This window comes from Rhinopithecus roxellana, chromosome 8 (assembly GCF_007565055.1).
Source record: "Rhinopithecus roxellana isolate Shanxi Qingling chromosome 8, ASM756505v1, whole genome shotgun sequence".
In the NCBI taxonomy this organism is placed as follows: domain Eukaryota; kingdom Metazoa; phylum Chordata; class Mammalia; order Primates; family Cercopithecidae; genus Rhinopithecus; species Rhinopithecus roxellana.
In genome coordinates this window covers 22783752-22801867 of record NC_044556.1, presented here as the reverse complement: position 1 = coordinate 22801867, position 18116 = coordinate 22783752, and positions in this window count along the sequence as shown.

The following is an 18116-nucleotide window of genomic DNA, read 5'->3' as shown; positions in this document are numbered from 1 at the left end:
GGTGCAGAAATGGCCTGGGTGTGATGGCTCACGCCTCTAATCCCAGCACGTTGGGAGGCCGAGGTGGGTGGATTATCTGAGGTTGGGAGTTTGAGACCAGCGTGATCAACATGGTGAAACCCCGTCTACTACAAAAAAATACAAAAATTAGCTGGGCGTGGTGGTGTGCACCTGTAATCCCAGCTGCTCAAGAGGCTGAAGCAGGAGAATCGCTTGAACCCAGGAGGCAGAGGATGCAGTGAGCAGATATCACGCCATTGCATGCCAGCCTGGGTGACAGAGCAAGGCTCTATCTCAAAGAAAAAAGAAAAAAGAAAAAAGGATGGTGCAGAAATGTAAAGGCCAAGGAGCCAAAGAGGATGCATATGATCAATGAGTGTTTATGGAGAACTTACTCGCTATGTATTAGACATTTCTTATGAATTAAATTGTGTCCCTCCCCACACATTCATATGTCGAAGCTCTAACCCCCAAAGTGACTGTATTTGGAAATCGGGCCTTTAAGGAGGTAATTAATTTTACATGAGTTCAGGCCAGGCTTGGTAGCTCATGCCTGTAATCCCAGCACTTTTGGGGGCCGAGGTGGGTGGATCATGAGGTCAAAAGATTGAGGCCAACATCCTGGCTAACATGGTGAAACCCTGTCTCTACTAAAAATACAAAAATTAGCTGGGCTTGGTGGCATGCGCCTGTAGTCCCAGCTACTAGGGAGGTTGAGGCAGAAGAATCACTTGAACCCGGGAGGTGAAGGCTGCAGTGAGCCGAGAACGTGCCACTTCACTCCAGCCTGGCAACAGAGCGAGACTGTCTCAAAAAAAAAAAAAAAAAATACATGAGTTCATAAGGGTGGGGCTATAATCCAATAGAACTGTTGTCCTTATAAGAAGAGGAAGAGACACCAGGAGCATGCACACACAGAGGAAAGGTTTTGTGAGGAAACAGGAAGAAAGAAGCCACCAACAAACCAAAGAGGGGAGCCTCAGGAGAAACCAAGCCTGCCAGCAAGTTGATCTCAGAATTCCAGAACTGTGAGAGAATAAATTTCTGTCGTTTAAGCCACCCTGTCTGTGGCAATCTGTGATGGCAGCTCAAGCTGATTATTACAACACTGATGGCCAACAGCGAAGGGGTTGCTGAAGACCAACTCTACCTCAGTCTCTTTCTCTTCTGGGATTGCTCGGGCCCAGGGAGATGAGGAGCTAACCCACACAGTCAAAATCCAACCAGGAATTTTCAAGTTCACCAGGTCTGCACTAAGACACACAAGAAAAAAGACATTAACAAATGATGAAAGTTGAAGACAGTCACAAACAATTTATCTTTTTCTGTGGCTTGTCTGTTTGTACCTCCATTAATGGCCTTGTTTTACTGGCGGTTCTTATAAGAATAAACATTTACCTCAGAAAACTCACTTCTTGAAAACAGAGCACATATAAACTATTTGGGGCTTTCGATTTTTCAATGTTTGGAAAAATAAGACTTGATGTCAAGGAAAAGATAAGTGCCATTGAAAGAATCTGTGGAGGGAAACCAGTGAAAAGGATAAGTGAGGATTGTGGAAAATCATCTCTATACAAGCAGTGAGAACACTGACAAAAATGGTCAGAGTCAACTTTTTCAGAACATTGGAAATTAAGCAAAGGCTTGCAGCAATACAAGGAAAGTTTATTCAAGGAAAAATGGCTCAATCTCAGTAAGGGTAGCAATATTTGTGACATTTTAACTTCCTCTATCCCCATGTTCCCCTCCACAACTCAACAATAACCTCAAAAACCAATAGCCCCCAAGTACAGTGAAAATCAGCATCCAGAAGACATTGGAGGGGGTTAAGTGGGATTAGATCTGCTTCAAAGCCCCATTCCTAGAGAATTGTCATTATTTTATCTGTCTGGTGGTTCCTGGGAGGCTCCACTTGCAAGGATGTCTTTATTTGAACTGACTTGGAAAGTACCTACCTACCGTGGAGAGTCTTTTCCTAGAAGCATTGGTTGAAAACAATGCAGCTGCCCAAAGTGGTAGATAGCAGATGGGCCAAACAACAAGCTAAACAAAATTCTGAAAAAGAAAATCAGGGAAGTGAAATGTCCATAGGGAGCTTTGGAAAGCTTTGATATATTCCTGGTAATCTAGAAGATTACCTGCATGCCCAGGCCTGTGCACATGCTCAGGAAAGAACTAAGAAGGCCTACACTCTCACCTCTGATTGATGTTGAGGTTCTGCCCAAGCAGGAAGTGAAGGCTAAGGTGGAGTTGGAAACTGTCTGGCTGAATTTTGAAGATGTATCTCAAATATTCACACAGACCCCCTGACCAAACACTGACACCTATTGGTTCTAGCCATTTGATAAATTTCTGTGTAATCATTACCTGACCACTAAGATAACTGAACAGAGACATCAATAACCACATATGAAAAAGAATGCAAATTTTACAGAATTAGTTCAGAAACAAACCAGCAAAAACAAATCCTGGGGATGGGGATCTGATTTCCAGAGTTGCCACATTATATTTTTAAAAGTCTAGATTTTAGAAATGTCTGTAAAAATTATGAAACATGCAAAGAAACAAGAATATATGGCCTATGCTCAGGAGGAAAAAGCAGCCAACAAAAACTATCCCTGGAAAGCCAGATCCTGTACTACTAGACAACATCAGCTATTTTAAATATGTTCAAAGAACTAAAGAAAACTATGTCTAAACTAAAGGAAAGTATGAGAAGAATGTCTCACCAGATAAAGAGATTAAAATTATTTTTAAGGAAACAAATAGAAAGTCTGGAGTTGAAAAGTACAATAAAGGGGGCCAAGATGGCTGATTAGAGGCAGCTGCAGTCTGTGGCATTTACAGAGAGGAACGAAAGGGATGAGTGAATACAGCACCTTTAACTGAAATATCCAGGTACTTGCATTGGGACTGATCAGGGAAACAACTCAACCCACGGAGAATAAAGAAAAGTAGGGCGGGGTGACAGCCCACCTAGGAGCGATACAGATTCAAGGGAGCCCCCAGCTCCAGCCAAGGGAAATGGTGAGTGAATGTGCAACCCTGGGAAACCATGCTTTTCCCACGGATCTTTGCAACCCACAGATTAGGGGATCCTTTTGCGAGCCCACACCATCAAAGCCTTAGGTTCAACACACAGAGCTGAATGAAGTCTTGGCAGAGCACCTGCTCAGGCATACACAGAGACCCAGGAGCTTTACATATTCTGGCCTCAGGATCTCTAATAAAGGTGTATGCAACTGAGGCAAATCAGGAGGTCTGTGCATACCCCAAGGAAGGGGGCTGAATCTAGGGGGCTGAGCAGCATCAGTCTGTGGGCCCCACTTTCACGGAACCTCACAAGAGAAAACCCACTGGCTTGGAATTCCAGCAAGCCACCAGCAACAGGGTGGAGCCTGCTTGATACAAGATTGGACCCCTAGGGGGAGGGGCGGGTGCCATCTTTGCTGTTTGGTCTAGTTGGCCATTCCAAACTGTGGGCTTTGGAGAGAACAGACAGTCCAGATGAGGAGGGGTCTCCCCAGCACAGCTCCTTTGCCAGAACCTGGCTGGAATGCTACTTTAAGCAGGACCCTGATCTCTCCCAGGGATGGAGTGCCTGGGGAGGAAGGGTGGGCCACTCCCTTGGTTATTTGGATGACTCAGTCATTCTAGCCTGCAGGCTTTGGACAGTCCAAGTCTACAGGGGCAGAGGCAGCTTCCCAGCACAACATGGCTGTTCTGTTGAGGCATGGCTTCTTCAAGCAGGCCCCTGATCCACTTCTCCTAAGGCGTTGGTCCTCCCAGCAGGGGCCTCGGCCATTCCTGCCCATGTTCTATGGCTGACAGAGTTCTAATTTCTCCCTGGGATGAAGCGCCTGGGGAGGTGGGGCAGGCCAACACCTTGGCTGTTTGGCATCTCAGCCGGTCCAGCCTGAGGGTATTACAGAACCCAAACCAACTGGGGGCTGAAGGGATCCCCAACACAGCACATCTGCTCTATCAAAAAGCAGCCAAACTGCTACGTTAAGCAGATCCCTGATCCCATTTCTCCTGACTGAAAGACCGGGGTCTCCAGCCACTTCCTACAGGCACATTCGGGCTGACAACAGGTCACTATCCTCTGGGATGGAGGAGCTTCCAGGGGAAGGGGCAGGCTGCCATCTTTGCTTTTTTGCAGCCTTCACTGGTGATACCTCCAGGTAGGGGAAAAACCAAGGTGACTAGGGTCCGGAGCGGACCCCCGGAAAACTGCAGCAGCCTATGAAAGAGTGGCTAGAGTTGAAAAACAAACAAACAAACAACAAAAGCAAACAGGCCCACGGAAACCCCATCCAAAGGTCAGCAACTCCAAAGATCAAAAGTAGATAAGCCCACAAAGATGAGAAAGAACCAACACCAAAACACTGCAAACTCAAAAAGCCAGAGTGTCCCTTCTCCTCCAAATGAGCGCAGCAGCTCAGCAAGGAGCCAGAACTGGGCTGAGGCTGGTGTGGCTGAAATGACAGAAGTAGGCTTTAGAATGTCGATAAAAATGAACCTCACTGAGCTAAAGAAGCATGTTGTAACTCAATGCAAAGGAGCTAAGAATCATGATAAAACAATGCAGGAGCTGACCTGTTGCCAGCCTGAATGTGCCTGTAGGAAGTGGCAGGAGCCAAAATATCCAGTATGTAGAGAAACATAACTGACCTGATAGAGTTGAAAAACACACTATAAAAACTTAACAATGCAATCACAAGTATTAATAGAGAACAGACCAAGTGGAGGAAAGAATCTCAGAACTTAGACTATCTTTCTGAAATAAGACAAGCAGACAAGAATAGATAAAAAAAAGAATGAAAGGAGAAAACCTCCGAGAAGTATGGATTATGTAAAGAGGCCTAACCTACGACTGACTGGGATACCCGAAAGAGACAGGGAGAATGGAATCAACTTGAAAAGCATACTTCAGGATATCATCCAGGAGAACTTCCCCAACCGAGCAAGACAAGCCAAAATTCACGTTCAGGAAATGCAGAGAACCCCAGGAAAATTCTCCACAAGAAGATCATCCCTAAGACTCATAATCATCAAATTCTCCAAGGTTGAAATGAAATAAAAAATGTTAAGGGCAGCCAGAGAGAAGGGCCAGGTCACCTAAAAGGGAAGACCATCAGACTAACAGTAGACCTCTCAGCAGAAACCCTACAGCCAGAGGAGATTGGGGGGTAATATTCAACATTCTTAACATAAAGAATTTCCAACACAGAATTTCATATGCAGCCAAACTAAGCTTCATAAGTGAAGGAGAAACAAGATATTTTTTCAGACAAGCAAATGCTGTGGGAATTTGTTACCATCAGACCTGCCTTACAAGAGCTCCTGAAGAAAGCACTGAATATGGAAAGGAAAAACTGTTATCAGCCCCTACAAAAACACACTGAGGTACACAGACCAGTGACACTCTGAAGCAATTACTTAAACAAGTCTGCAAAGCATTATGATGTCAGGATTAAAGCCACACACAACAATACTAGTCTTAAATGTAAGTGGACTAAATGTCCTAATTAAAAGACACAGAATGGCAAGCAGGATAAAGAACCAAGATTCACTGGTATGCTATTTTCAAAAGACCAATACCACATGCAAAGACACATATAGGCTCAAAATAAAGGGATGGAGGAAAATTTACCAAGCAAATGGAAAACAGAAAAAAAGTAGGGATTGCAATTCTAGTTTCTAATAAAACAGACTTTAAAATAACAAAGATCAAAAAAGACAAAGAAGGGTATTACATATGGTAAACAGTTCAATTCAACAAGAAGAGCTAATAAATATACACATATATATACATACATATACATATATATACATATGCGTGTGTGTGTGGGTATGTATATATATGTCTCCAATAGAAGCACCTAGATTCATAAAGCAAGTTCTTAGAGATCTTCAAAGAGACTTAGACTCTCACAAAATAATAGTGGGAGAATTCAACAACCCACTGACAATACTAGACAGATCATCAGGAGAGAAAATTGACAAAGATATCCAGGAACTGAACTCAGCTCCAGATCAAGTGGACCTGATAGATATCTATAGAACTCTCCACCCAAAACCAACAGAATATACATTCTCTTTATTGCCACATGGCACTTACTCTAAAATTGATCACATAATCAGAAGTAAAACACTCCTCAGCTAATGCAAAAGTACTGAAATCATAACCAACAGTCTCTCAGATGACAGCACAATCAAATTAGAACTCAAGATTATGAAATTCACAGGTTGGGGGTGGTGCCTCATGCCTGTAATCCCAGCACTTTGGGAGGCCAATACAGGTGGATCACCTGAGGTTGGGAGTTCAAGGCCAGCCTGTCCAACGTGGAGAAACCCTGTCTCTACTAAAAATACAAAATTAGCTGGGTGTAGTGCCATATGCCTGTAATTCCAGTTACTTGGAGAGGCTGAGGCAGGCAAAACACTTGAACCTGGGAGGCGGAGGTTGCAGTGAGCCAATATTGCGCCATTGCACTCTAGCTTGGGCAACAGGAGCGAAACTCTGTCTCAAAAAAAAAAAAAGAAAAAAAAAGAAATTCACTCAAAACCATACAACTACATGGAAATTGAACAACCTGCTCCTGGGGGACATTTGGGTAAATAATGAAATTAAGGCAGAAATTTTTTTGAAACTAATGAGAACAAAGATACAATGTACCAGCATCTTTGGGACACAGCTAAAGCAGCATTAAGAGGGAAATTTATAGCACTAAATGCCCACATCAAAAAGCTAGAAAGATCTCAAATTAACAACCTAACATCACAATTAAAAAGCTAGAGAACAAAGAGCAAACAAACCCCAAAGCTAGCAGAAGACAAGAAATAACCAATATCAGAGCTGAACTGAAGGAAATAGAGACAAAAAACCCTTCAAAAAAAATCACTGAATCCAGGAGCTGGTTTTTTGAAAAAATTAATAAAATAGACTACTAGCTAGACTAATAAAGAAGAAAAGAGAGAAGATTCAAATAAAAACAATCATAAATGATAAGGGGAATATTAGCAGTGACCCCACAGCAATACAAACAACCATCAGACAGTACTATAAAAACCTCTATGCACAGAAACTAGAAAATCAAGAAGAAATGGATAAATTCCTGGACACATACACCCTCCCAAGACTGAACCAGGAAGAAATCAAACCCCTAAATAGACCAATAATGAATTCCAAAATTGAAACAGTAATAAATAGCCTACCAATAAATGAAAGCCCAGGACCAGATGGATTCACGGCTGAATTCTACCAGAGGTACAAAGAAGAGCTCATACCATTCCTACTGAAACTATTCAAAAAAATTGAAAATGAGAGACTCCTCCCTAACTCACGCTGAGGTCAGCATCATCCTGATACCAAAATGTGGCAGAGATACAACAACAAAAAAAGAAAACTTCCAACCAATATCCTTGAGGAACATCGATGCAAAAATCCTCAACAAAATACTAGCAAACCAAATCCAACAGCACATCAAAAAGCTTATCCACCACAATGAAGTAGGTTTCATCCCTGGGATGCAAGGCTGGTTCAACATACACAAATCAATAAATGTAACTCATCACATAAACAGAACTAAGACAAAAACCACATGATTATCTCAATAGATGCAGAAAAGACCTTCAATAAAATTCAACACCACTTCATGTTAAAAACATATTAGTTATTGAAGGAACATACGTCAAAATAATAAGAGCTATATATGACAAACCCACAGCCAATATCATGCTGAATGGACAAAAGCCAGAAGCCGTCCATTTGAAAACTAGCACAAGGTAAGTTTGCCTTCTCTCACCCCTCCTATTCAACAAAGTATTGCAAGTTCTGGCCAGGGCAATTAAGTGAGAGAAAGAAATAAAGTGTGTTCATATAGGAAGACAGGAAGTCTAGCTATCTTTGTTTGCAGATGGCATGATCCTATATCTAGAAAACTCCTCGTCTCAGCTCACAAGCTTCTTAAGCTGATAAGCAACTTCAGCAAAATCTCAGAATACAAAATCAATGTGCAAAAATTGCTAGCATTCCTATATGCCAAGAGTCAAATCACAAATGAACTCCCATTCACAATTGCCACAAAAAGAATAAAACACCTAGGAATACAGTCAACAAGGGAAGTGAAGGACTTCTTCAAGGAGAACTATAAATCACTGCTCTAAGAAATCAGAGGTTACACAAATAAATGGAAAAACATTCCATGCCCATGGATAGGAAGAATCAATATCGTGAAAATGAGCACACTGTCCAAAGCAATTTATAAATTCAATGCTATTCACATTAAACTACCATTTCACATTCCTCACAGAATTAGAAAAAACTATTTAAAAATTTTATATGGAACCAAAAATGAGCCCAAATAGCCAAGACAATCCTAAGCAAAAGAACAAAGCTGGAGGCATCACGTTACCTGACTTCAAACTATACTACAAGGCTACGGTAACCAAAGCAGCAGATACCAGTACAAAAATCTTACAATAACACCTACATCATCTGATCTTTGACAAGCCTGACAAAAACAAGCAATGGAGAAAGGAGTCCCTATTTAATAAATGGTGCTGGGAGAATTAGTTGGCTATATGCAGAAAATTGAAATTGGATACCTCTCTTAGACCATATACAAAAATCCACACAGGATAGACTAAAGATTTAAATATAAAACCCAAAACTATAAAAACCCTAGAAGAAAACCTAGGCAATACCATTCAGAACATAAGCACAGACAAAGATTTCATGATGAAGACACCAAAAGCAATTGCAACAAAAGCAAAAATTGAGAAATTGAATCTGTTTAAACTAAAAAGCTTCTGCACAGCAAAAGAAACTATCAACAGAATAAACAGGTAACACACAGAGTGGGAGAAAAATTCTGCAATCTATCTATCTGGCAAAGGTCTAATATCCAGCATCTATAAAGAATTTAAACAAATTTACAAGAAAAAAAAACATTAAAAAATGGGCAAAGGACATGAACACTTTTCAAAAGAAGGCATACATGCAGCCAACAAACATATGAAAAAAAGCTCAACATCACTGATCATTAGAGAAATGCAAATCAAAATCATGGTGAGATATCATCTCACACCAGTCAGAATGGATATTATTAAAAAGTCAAAAAGCAACAGATGCTGGCAACATGTGGAGAAAAAGGAACATTTTTACACTGTTGGTGGGAGTGTAAATCAGTTCAACCATTGTGGAAGACAGCGTGACAATTCCTCAAAGATCTAGAGCCAGAAATACCATTTGAACCAGCAATCTCATTACTGGGTATATATCTAAAGGACTGTAAATTGTCCTATTATAAAGATACATGGACATGTATGTTCACTGTAGCACTATTCACAATAGCAAAGATATGAAATCCACCTAAATGGCCATCAATGATAGGCTGGATTAAAAAAAAAACATGGTACATATACACCATGGAAACTATGCAGACGTAAAAAGGAATGAGATCATGTCCTTTGCAGGGACATGGTTGGAGTTGAAGGCCATTATCCTGAGCAAACTAATGCAGGAACAGAAACCCAAATACCGTTCTCACTTTTAAGTGGGAGCTGAAAAATGAGAAAACATGGACACATGGATGTGGAATAACACACACTGGGGCCTGGCAGAAGATGTGGGATGGGAGGCGGGAGAGGATTATGAAGAATAGCAAATGAATGCTGAGCTTAATACTTGGGCAATGGGATGATCTGTGCAGCAAACCATTATGGCACACATGTACCTATGTAAGTAACTTGCACATCCTGAATCTGTACCCCTGAACTTAAAAGTCGGAAATTTTTTAAGAAGAAAAGTACAATAATTGAAATTTAAAAATCACTAAAGTAGTTCAACAACATATATGGTCAGGCAGAAGACAGAATTGGTGGGCTTAAGATAGGTCCATTGAGACTATCCAGTCTGAGAAAAACAAAGAAAAAAAGAATAAAGAATATGAACAGAGCCTCAGAGATCTGTGAGACACCATCAAGCATCCCAAAATATACATAATGAGGGTTTCAGAAGGAGAGAAGAAAAAGGAACAGAAAGAATATATGAAGAAATAATGGCTGAAAACTTCCCAAGTTTGACAAAAACTTTAATGTACACATCCCAGGAGCCAAAAACAAAACAAAAACAAGATAAATAGCTTGTTCTTTCAAGTAGGACAAGCTAAAAATGATTCATGCCTAGACAGATCATAATTAAATTGCTGAAAGCTGAGACAAAGACAGGATCTTGAAAGCAGCAACAGATAAATGACAATCATGTATAAGAGAGTCTCAATTAGATTAACAGCTGATTTCTTATAAGGAACCATGGCGGCCAAAAAGCAGTAGGATGCCATAGTCAAAGTTCTGAAAGAAAGACTGCCAGCCAAGATTAAACATCCTTCAAAAGTGGAGAAATTAAAATATTCCCAGATTTAAAAAACTGAAAGAATTCGTCACTAGTGTCAGGCCTCTGAGCCCAAGCCAAGCCATCATATCCCCTGTGACCTGCACGTATGCATCCAGATGGCCTGAAGTAACTGAAGAATCGCAAAAGAAGTGAAAATGGCCTGTTCCTGCCTTAACTGATGACATAACCTTGTGAAATTCCTTCTCCTGGCTCATCCTGGCTCAAAAGCTCCCCCACTGAGAACCTTGTGACTCCCGCCCCTGCCCACCAAAGAACAACCCCCTTTGACTAATTTTTCTTTACCTACCCAAATCCTATAAAACGGCCCCACCCCTATCTCCCTTCACTGACTCTTTTTTCAGACTCAGCCCGCCTGCACCCAGGTGAAATAAACAGCCTTGTTGCTCACACAAAGCCTGTCTGGTGGTCTCTTCACACAGACGCGAGTAAAATTTGGTACTGTGACTCGGATCGGGAGACCTCCCTTGGGAGATCAATCCCCTGTCCTTCTGCTCTTTGCTCCATGAGAAAGATCCACCTATGATGTCTGGTCCTCAGACTAACCAGCCCAAGGAACATCTCACCAATTTTAAATCAGGTAAGAGGCATCTTTTTACTCTCTTCTCCAACCTCTCTCACTTTCCCTCAACCTCTTTCTCCTTTCAGTCTTGGCACCACACTTCAATCTCTCCCTTCTCTTAATTTCACTTCCTTTCCATTTCTGGTAGAGACAAAGGAGACGCCTTTTATCCATGGCCCCAAAACCCCGGCACCAGTCGTGGACTCGGGAAACGTCTTCCCTTGTTGTTTAATCATGCGGGGACACCTGCCTGATTATTCACCCACATTTCACTGGTGTATGATCACCACAGGGATGCCTGCCTTGGTCATTCATCCACATTCCCTTGGTGGCAAGTCAATTGAGGTGATGCCTGCTTTGGCTGCTCATCCCACCCCTTCTCTCCATATCTCTACCCCTTCTCCACTTTCCTGGGGGGCAAGCACCTCCCACCACTTCTCTACTTTCTTGGGGGTAAGCACCTCCCACCCCTCCTCCACTTTCCTGGGGGGAAAGCACCCCCCACCCCTTCTCTCCGTGTCTCTATCCTTCTCTTTAAACTTGCCTCCTTCATTATGGGCAACCTTCCACCCTCCATTTCTCCTTCTTCTCCCTTAGCCTGTGTTCTCAAGAACTTAAAACCTCTTTGACTCTTGCCTGACCTAAAATCTAAGCATCTTATTTTTTCTGCAATACCGCTTGGCCCCAATACAAACTCAACAGTAGTTTCAAGTAGCCAGAGAACGGTACTTTCAATTTTTCCATCCTACAAGATCTAGATAATTCTTGTTGTAAAATGGGCAAATGGTCTGAGGTTCCTGACATCCAGGCATTCTTTTACACATCGTTCCCTCCCTAGTCTCTGTTCCCAATGCAACTTGTCCCAAATCTTCCTTCTTTCCCTCCTGTCTGTCCCCTCAGTCCCAACCCCAAGTGTTGCTGAATCTTTCTGATCTTCCTTTTCTACAGATGCATCTGACCTCTCTCCTCCTCCCCAGGCTGCTTCTCACCAGGCCAATCCAGGTCCCAATTTTTCCTCAGCCTCCACTCCCCCACCCTATAATCCTTTTATAACCTCCTCTCCTCGTGCCCGGTCCAGCTTATAGTTTTGTTCCGCAACTAACCCTCCCTGACCTGCCCAGCAATTTACTCTTAAAAAGGTGGCTGGAGCTGGCTGGGCACAGTGGGTCACACCTGTAATCCCAGCACTTTGGAAGGCCAAGGCAGGCAGATCACGAGGTCAGGAGATCGAGACCATCCTGACTAACATGGTGAAACTCTGTCTCTACTAAAAATACAAAAACAGCCAGGCATGGTGGCAGGCGCCTGTAGTCCCAGCTACTCAGGAGGCTGAGGCAGAAGAATGGTGTGAACCCGGGAGGTGGAGCTCGCAGTGAGCCGAGATCGTACCACTACACTTCAGCCTGGATGGCAGAGCAAGACTCCGTCTCAAAAAAAAAAAAAAAGGTGGCTGGAGCTAAAGGCATAGTCAAGGTTAATGCTCTTTTTCCTTTATCCGACCTCTCCCAAATCAGATAGTATTTAGGCTCTTTTTCATCAAATATAAAAGCCCAGCCCAGTCCATGGCCCATTTGGCAACAACCCTTAGATGCTTTACCACCCTAGACCCAGAAGGACCAGAAGGCTGTCTTATTCTCAACATGTATTTTATTACCCAACCCACTCCCGACATTAGAAAAAGCTCCAAAAATTAGATTCTGGTCCTCAAACCCCACAACAGGACTTAATTAACCTTGCCTTCAAGGTGTACGATAATAAAGTAGAGGCAGCTGAGTAGCAATGTATTTCTGAGTTGCAATTCCTTGCCTCCACTGTGAGACAAACCCCAGCCACATCTCCAGCACACAAGAACTTCCAAACGCATGAACTGCAGTTGCCAGAGGTTCCTCCAGAACGTCCTCCCCTAGAAGCTTGCTACAAGTGCTGGAAATCTGGCCACTGGGCCAAGGAATGTCCACAGCCTGAGATTCCTCCTAAGCCATGTCCCATCTGTGCAGGACCCCACTGAAAATTGGACTGTTCAACTCACCTGACAGCCACTCCCAGAACCCCTGGAACTCTGACCCAAGGCTCTCTGACTGACTCCTTCCCAGATCTTCTCGGCTTTGCAGCTGAAGACTGACGCTGCCCAATCACCTCGGAAGCCTACAGGACAATCACAGATGCTTCGGGTAATTTTACAGTGGAGGGTAAGTCCGTCCCCTTCTTAATCAATACAGAGTCTACCAACTTCACGTTACCTTCTTTTCAAGGGCCTGTTTCCCTTGCCCCCATAACTGTTGTGGGTATTGATGGCCAGGTTTCTAAACCTCTTAAAACTCCCCAACTCTGGTGCCAACTTAGACAACATTCTTTTATGCACTCCTTTTTATTCATCCCCACCTGCCCAGTTCCCTTATTCAGCCAAGACATTTTAACCAAATAATCTGCTTCCCTGATTATTCCTGAACTACAGCCACAGCTCATTGCCACCCTTCTTCCTAACCCAAAGCCTCCTTCACATCCTCCTCTTGTATCCCCTGACCTTAACCCACAAGTATAGGGCACCTCTACTCCTCCTTGGCAACAGATGATGCACCCCTTACCATCCCATTAAAACCTAATCACCCTTACCCCGTTCAATGCCAATATCCCATCCCACAGCACACTTTAAAAGGATTAAAGCCTGTTATCACTCACCTGTTACAGCATGGCCTTTTAAAGCCTATAAACTCTCCTATAAACTGTAGAGTGAGTTGAGCACAGTTTGTGATTTTTAGGGCCTCTAAAAGTATTAAAGCAGCAGCAGCCACTGCACGTAGACATGAGGGCTAGGCTAAAACAGTAAGGTCAAGTTGTTTGGACAGAAAGGCTACAGGACGCAGTCGTGGCTCTTGTGTAAGAATTCTGACCCCACTAACCATGCCTAGGAAGGAAAGGAGTTGTTGTTTTGTAGAAGGGATTGGGGTTTGGGAGATAAGCCGGACACGATCAGCAGGGAGAGCACGTGTGTTTTTTTGAGAATTATGCTGAGATAGGTAACAGATGAGGAAGAAATTTGGGCTTGACTGAAGTAATGGGGGCTGTCTGTGAAGCCTTGCAGCAGTATATATATATCCTCAATACCTCCCTCTACAACCCAGTATTCTGTTCTGGATCTCAAACATGCTTTCTTTATATTCCTTTGCACCCTTCATCCCAGCCTCTCTTCACTTTCACCTGGACTGACCCTGACATCCATCAGGCTCAGCGAATTACCTGGGCTGTACTGCCACAAGCCTTCACAGACAGCCCCCATTACTTCAGTCAAGCCCAAATTTCTTCCTCATCTGTTACCTATCTCGGCATAATTCTCAAAAAACACACGTGCTCTCCCTGCTGATCGTGTCCGGCTAATCTCCCAAACCCCAATCCCTTCTACAAAACAACTCCTTTCCTTCCTAGGCATGGTTAGTGGGGTCAGAATTCTTACACAAGAGCCAGGACTGCATCATGCAGACTTTCTGTCCAAACAACTTGACCTTACTGTTTTAGCCTAGCCCTCATGTCTACGTGCAGTGGCTGCTGCTGCTTTAATACTTTTAGAGGCCCTAAAAATCACAAACCGTGCTCAACTCACTCTCTACAGTTCTCATAACTTCCAAAATCTATTTTCGTCCTCCCACCTGACACATATACTTTCTGCTCCCCGGCTCCTTCAGCTATACTCACTCTTTGTTGAGTCTCCCACAATTACCATTGTTCCTGGCCCAGACTTCAATCCAGCCTCCCACATTATTCCTGATACCACACCTGACCCCCATGACTGTATCTCTCTGATCCACCTGACATTCACTCCATTTCCCCATATTCTTTCCTGTTCCTCATCCTGAACACACTTGGCTTATTGATGGCAGTTCCACCAGGCCTAATCGCCACTCACCAGCAAAGGCAGGCTATGCTATAATATCTTCCACATCTATCATTGAGGCTACCGCTCTGCCTCGCTCCACTACCTCTCAGCAAGCTGAACTCATTGCCTTAACTCGGGCCCTCACTCTTGCAAAGGTACTATACATCAATATTTATACTGACTCTAAATATGCCTTCCATATCCTACACCATCATGCTGTTATATGGGCTGAAAGAGGTTTCCTCACTACATAAGGGTCCTCCATCATTAATGCCTCTTTAATGAAAACACTTCTCAAAGCCGCTTTACCTCCAAAGGAAGCTGGAGACATTCACTGCAAAGGCCATCAAAAGGCATCAGATCCATCGCTCAGGACAGGATGCTTATGCTCTTAAGGTAGCTAAAAAAGCAGCCATCAAAAGGCGTCAGATCCCACTGCTCAGGACAATGTTTATGCTGATAAGGTAGCTAAAAGAGCAGCTAGCGTCAAAACTTCTGTCCCTCAAGGCTTTTTCTCCTTCTCATCTGGCCACTCCCACCTACTCCCCCACTAAAACTTCCACCTATCAATCTCTTCCCACCCAACACACATGGTTCTTATACCAAGGAAAATACCTCCTTCCAGCCTCACAGGACCATTCTATTCTGTCATCATTTCATAACCTCTTCCTTGTGGGTTACAAGCCGCTAGCCTGTCTCTTAGAACCTCTCATTTCCTTTCCATTGTGGAAATCTATCCTCAAGGAAATCACTTCTTAGTATTCCAGCTGCTATACTATTATTCCTCAGGAATTTCTCAGGCCCCCCTCCCTTTCCTACACGTCAAGCTCGGGATTTGCCCCTGCCCAGGACTGGCAAATTGGCTTTACTCACATGCCTTGGGTCAGGAAACTAAAATACCTCTTGGTCTAGGTAGACACTTTCACTGGATGGATAGAGGCCTTTCTCACAGGGTCTGAGAAGGCCACTGCAGTCATTTCTTCCCTTCTGTCAGACACAATTCTTGGTTTGGCCTTCCCACCTCTATACAGTCCGATAATGGACCGGCTTCTATTAGTCAAATCACCCAAACAGTTTCTCAAGCTCTTGGTATTCAATGAACTAATGGTCTTTTTAAAAAACACCTCACCAAGCTCAGCCACCAACTTAAAAAGGACTGGACAATACTTTTACCACTTTCCCTTCTCAGAATTCGAACCTGTCCTCGGAATGCTACAGGGTACAGCCCATTTGAGCTCCCGTGTGGACACTCCTTTTTATTAGGCCCCAGTCTCATTCCAGACAGCAGCCCAACTTGAATTGCACCCCAAAAACTTGGATAGAGCCCAAAGACTCACCAACCAAGCAAGTAATGATGCTGAACCCCCTTGGACACTCTCTAATTGGATGTCCTGGGTCCTCCCAATTCTTAGTCCTTTAATACCTGTTTTTCTCCTTATTTTAATTCGGACCTTGTGTCTTCTGTTTAGTTTCTCAATTCATCCAAAACCATATCCAGGCCATCACCAATCATTCTGTATGACAAATGTTCCTTCTAACAACTCCACGATATCACCCCTTACCACAAATCCTCTTTCAACTTGACCTCTCCCACTCGAGGTTCCCATGCCACCCCTAATCCCACTCAAAGAAGCCCTGAGAAACATCACCCATTCTCTCTCCATGCCAACCCCCCAAAATTTTCACCGCCCCAGCACTTTACCACTATTTCGTTTTATTTTTCTTATTAATATAAGAAGACAGGAATGTCAGGCCTTTGAGCCCAAGCTAAGCCATCATATCCCCTGTGACGTGCATGTATACATCCAGATGGCCTGAAGTAACTGAAGATCCACAAAATAAGTGAAAATGGCCTGTTCCTGCCTTAACTGATGACATTACCTTATGAAATTCCTTCTCCTGGCTCATCCTGCCTCAAAAGCTCCCCCACTGAGCACCTTGTGACCCCCGCCCCTGCCCACCAAAGAACAACCCCCTTTGACTAATTTTCCTTTACCTACCCAAACCCTATAAAACAGCCCCACCCCATCTCCCTTCACTGACTCTCTTTTCGGACTCAACCCACCTGCACCCAGGTAAAATAAACAGCCTTGTTGCTCACACAAAGCCTGTTTGGTGGTCTCTTCACATGGACGCGAGTGAAAACTAGCAAATACGTCATACAGAAAATAAATACTGAGTGAAGTCCTTCAGACTGAAATGGAAGGACACTGGACAGTAACTCAAATCTACATCAATAGAGCGCACTGGTAAAGATGAGCACAGAGTAAATATGAAAGATAGTATTTTATGGTTGTAACTCCTTTTTCTCCTATCTGATTTAAAAGACAACTGCAAAAAACAATAATTAAAATCTATGTGATGGGCATACAATATATAAGATGTAATTTGCGTGGCAATAACAGCACAAAAGAGAGTGAGGGAATGGCACTCCAGAGAAGCAAAGCTTTTGTGTACTATTGAAATCAGGGCATTATTAATCCAAACTAGATCGTTATAAGTTGTTAATGTATTCCCCAAGGAAACCCTAAAGGAAGTAGTTGAAAAGAATCGGTGGTACAGATGGCTTAGTTAAATCTAGCAAAGCCTCACTAGTAAAACCAATATGCGTTAGTAAAACATCTGAAGAAGGAAAATTATTCACTGAGGATGTGATTTTTATTAATTTCCCAACATATAGTCATTGGAAGGGCAAATAAGGTATTCTTTTATTTACTTTAGATTAATTGAGGGCCTGCTATGTTTCAGACACTGATGCTGCAAGATAGAGGCTTGGCTGAATCTGTCCTAAGGAAGAGCTTTTCTCACAGACTTGTAATTCCTACCAAGCTCCCTATTTCTGTTACTTTAATTTCCTAATTACCCGAGGTCTCCCTTGACAGTTTCTCTTATTAACCATATTTATATCTAATCTAATTTATGTATTATTTAGTTCAACAAATATGTGTTGAGCTCCTGTTATATGCCATTCATTGAAAATAGAGTGGTAAACAAGGTAGAATGAGTTTTTGCCCTCCTGGCTTCAGGGAGCTTACACGTAATGTGTCATATAATGCAGTGTAAACAATGTAATGGCAGGAGGTGAATGTGCCAGGAAGAAAAGCAAATCAGGGCATGGGCAGGGGAGGACGCTTTTAAGGTAAGGTGGTCAGGAAAAAACTTTTTAATAAGGTGACACATGAGCAGAGATTTAAATAAAATGCAAAGATCTGGGGGAAAAGGGTCCAGGAAGAAGGAACAACTATAAAAGCTGAGAAGGATCA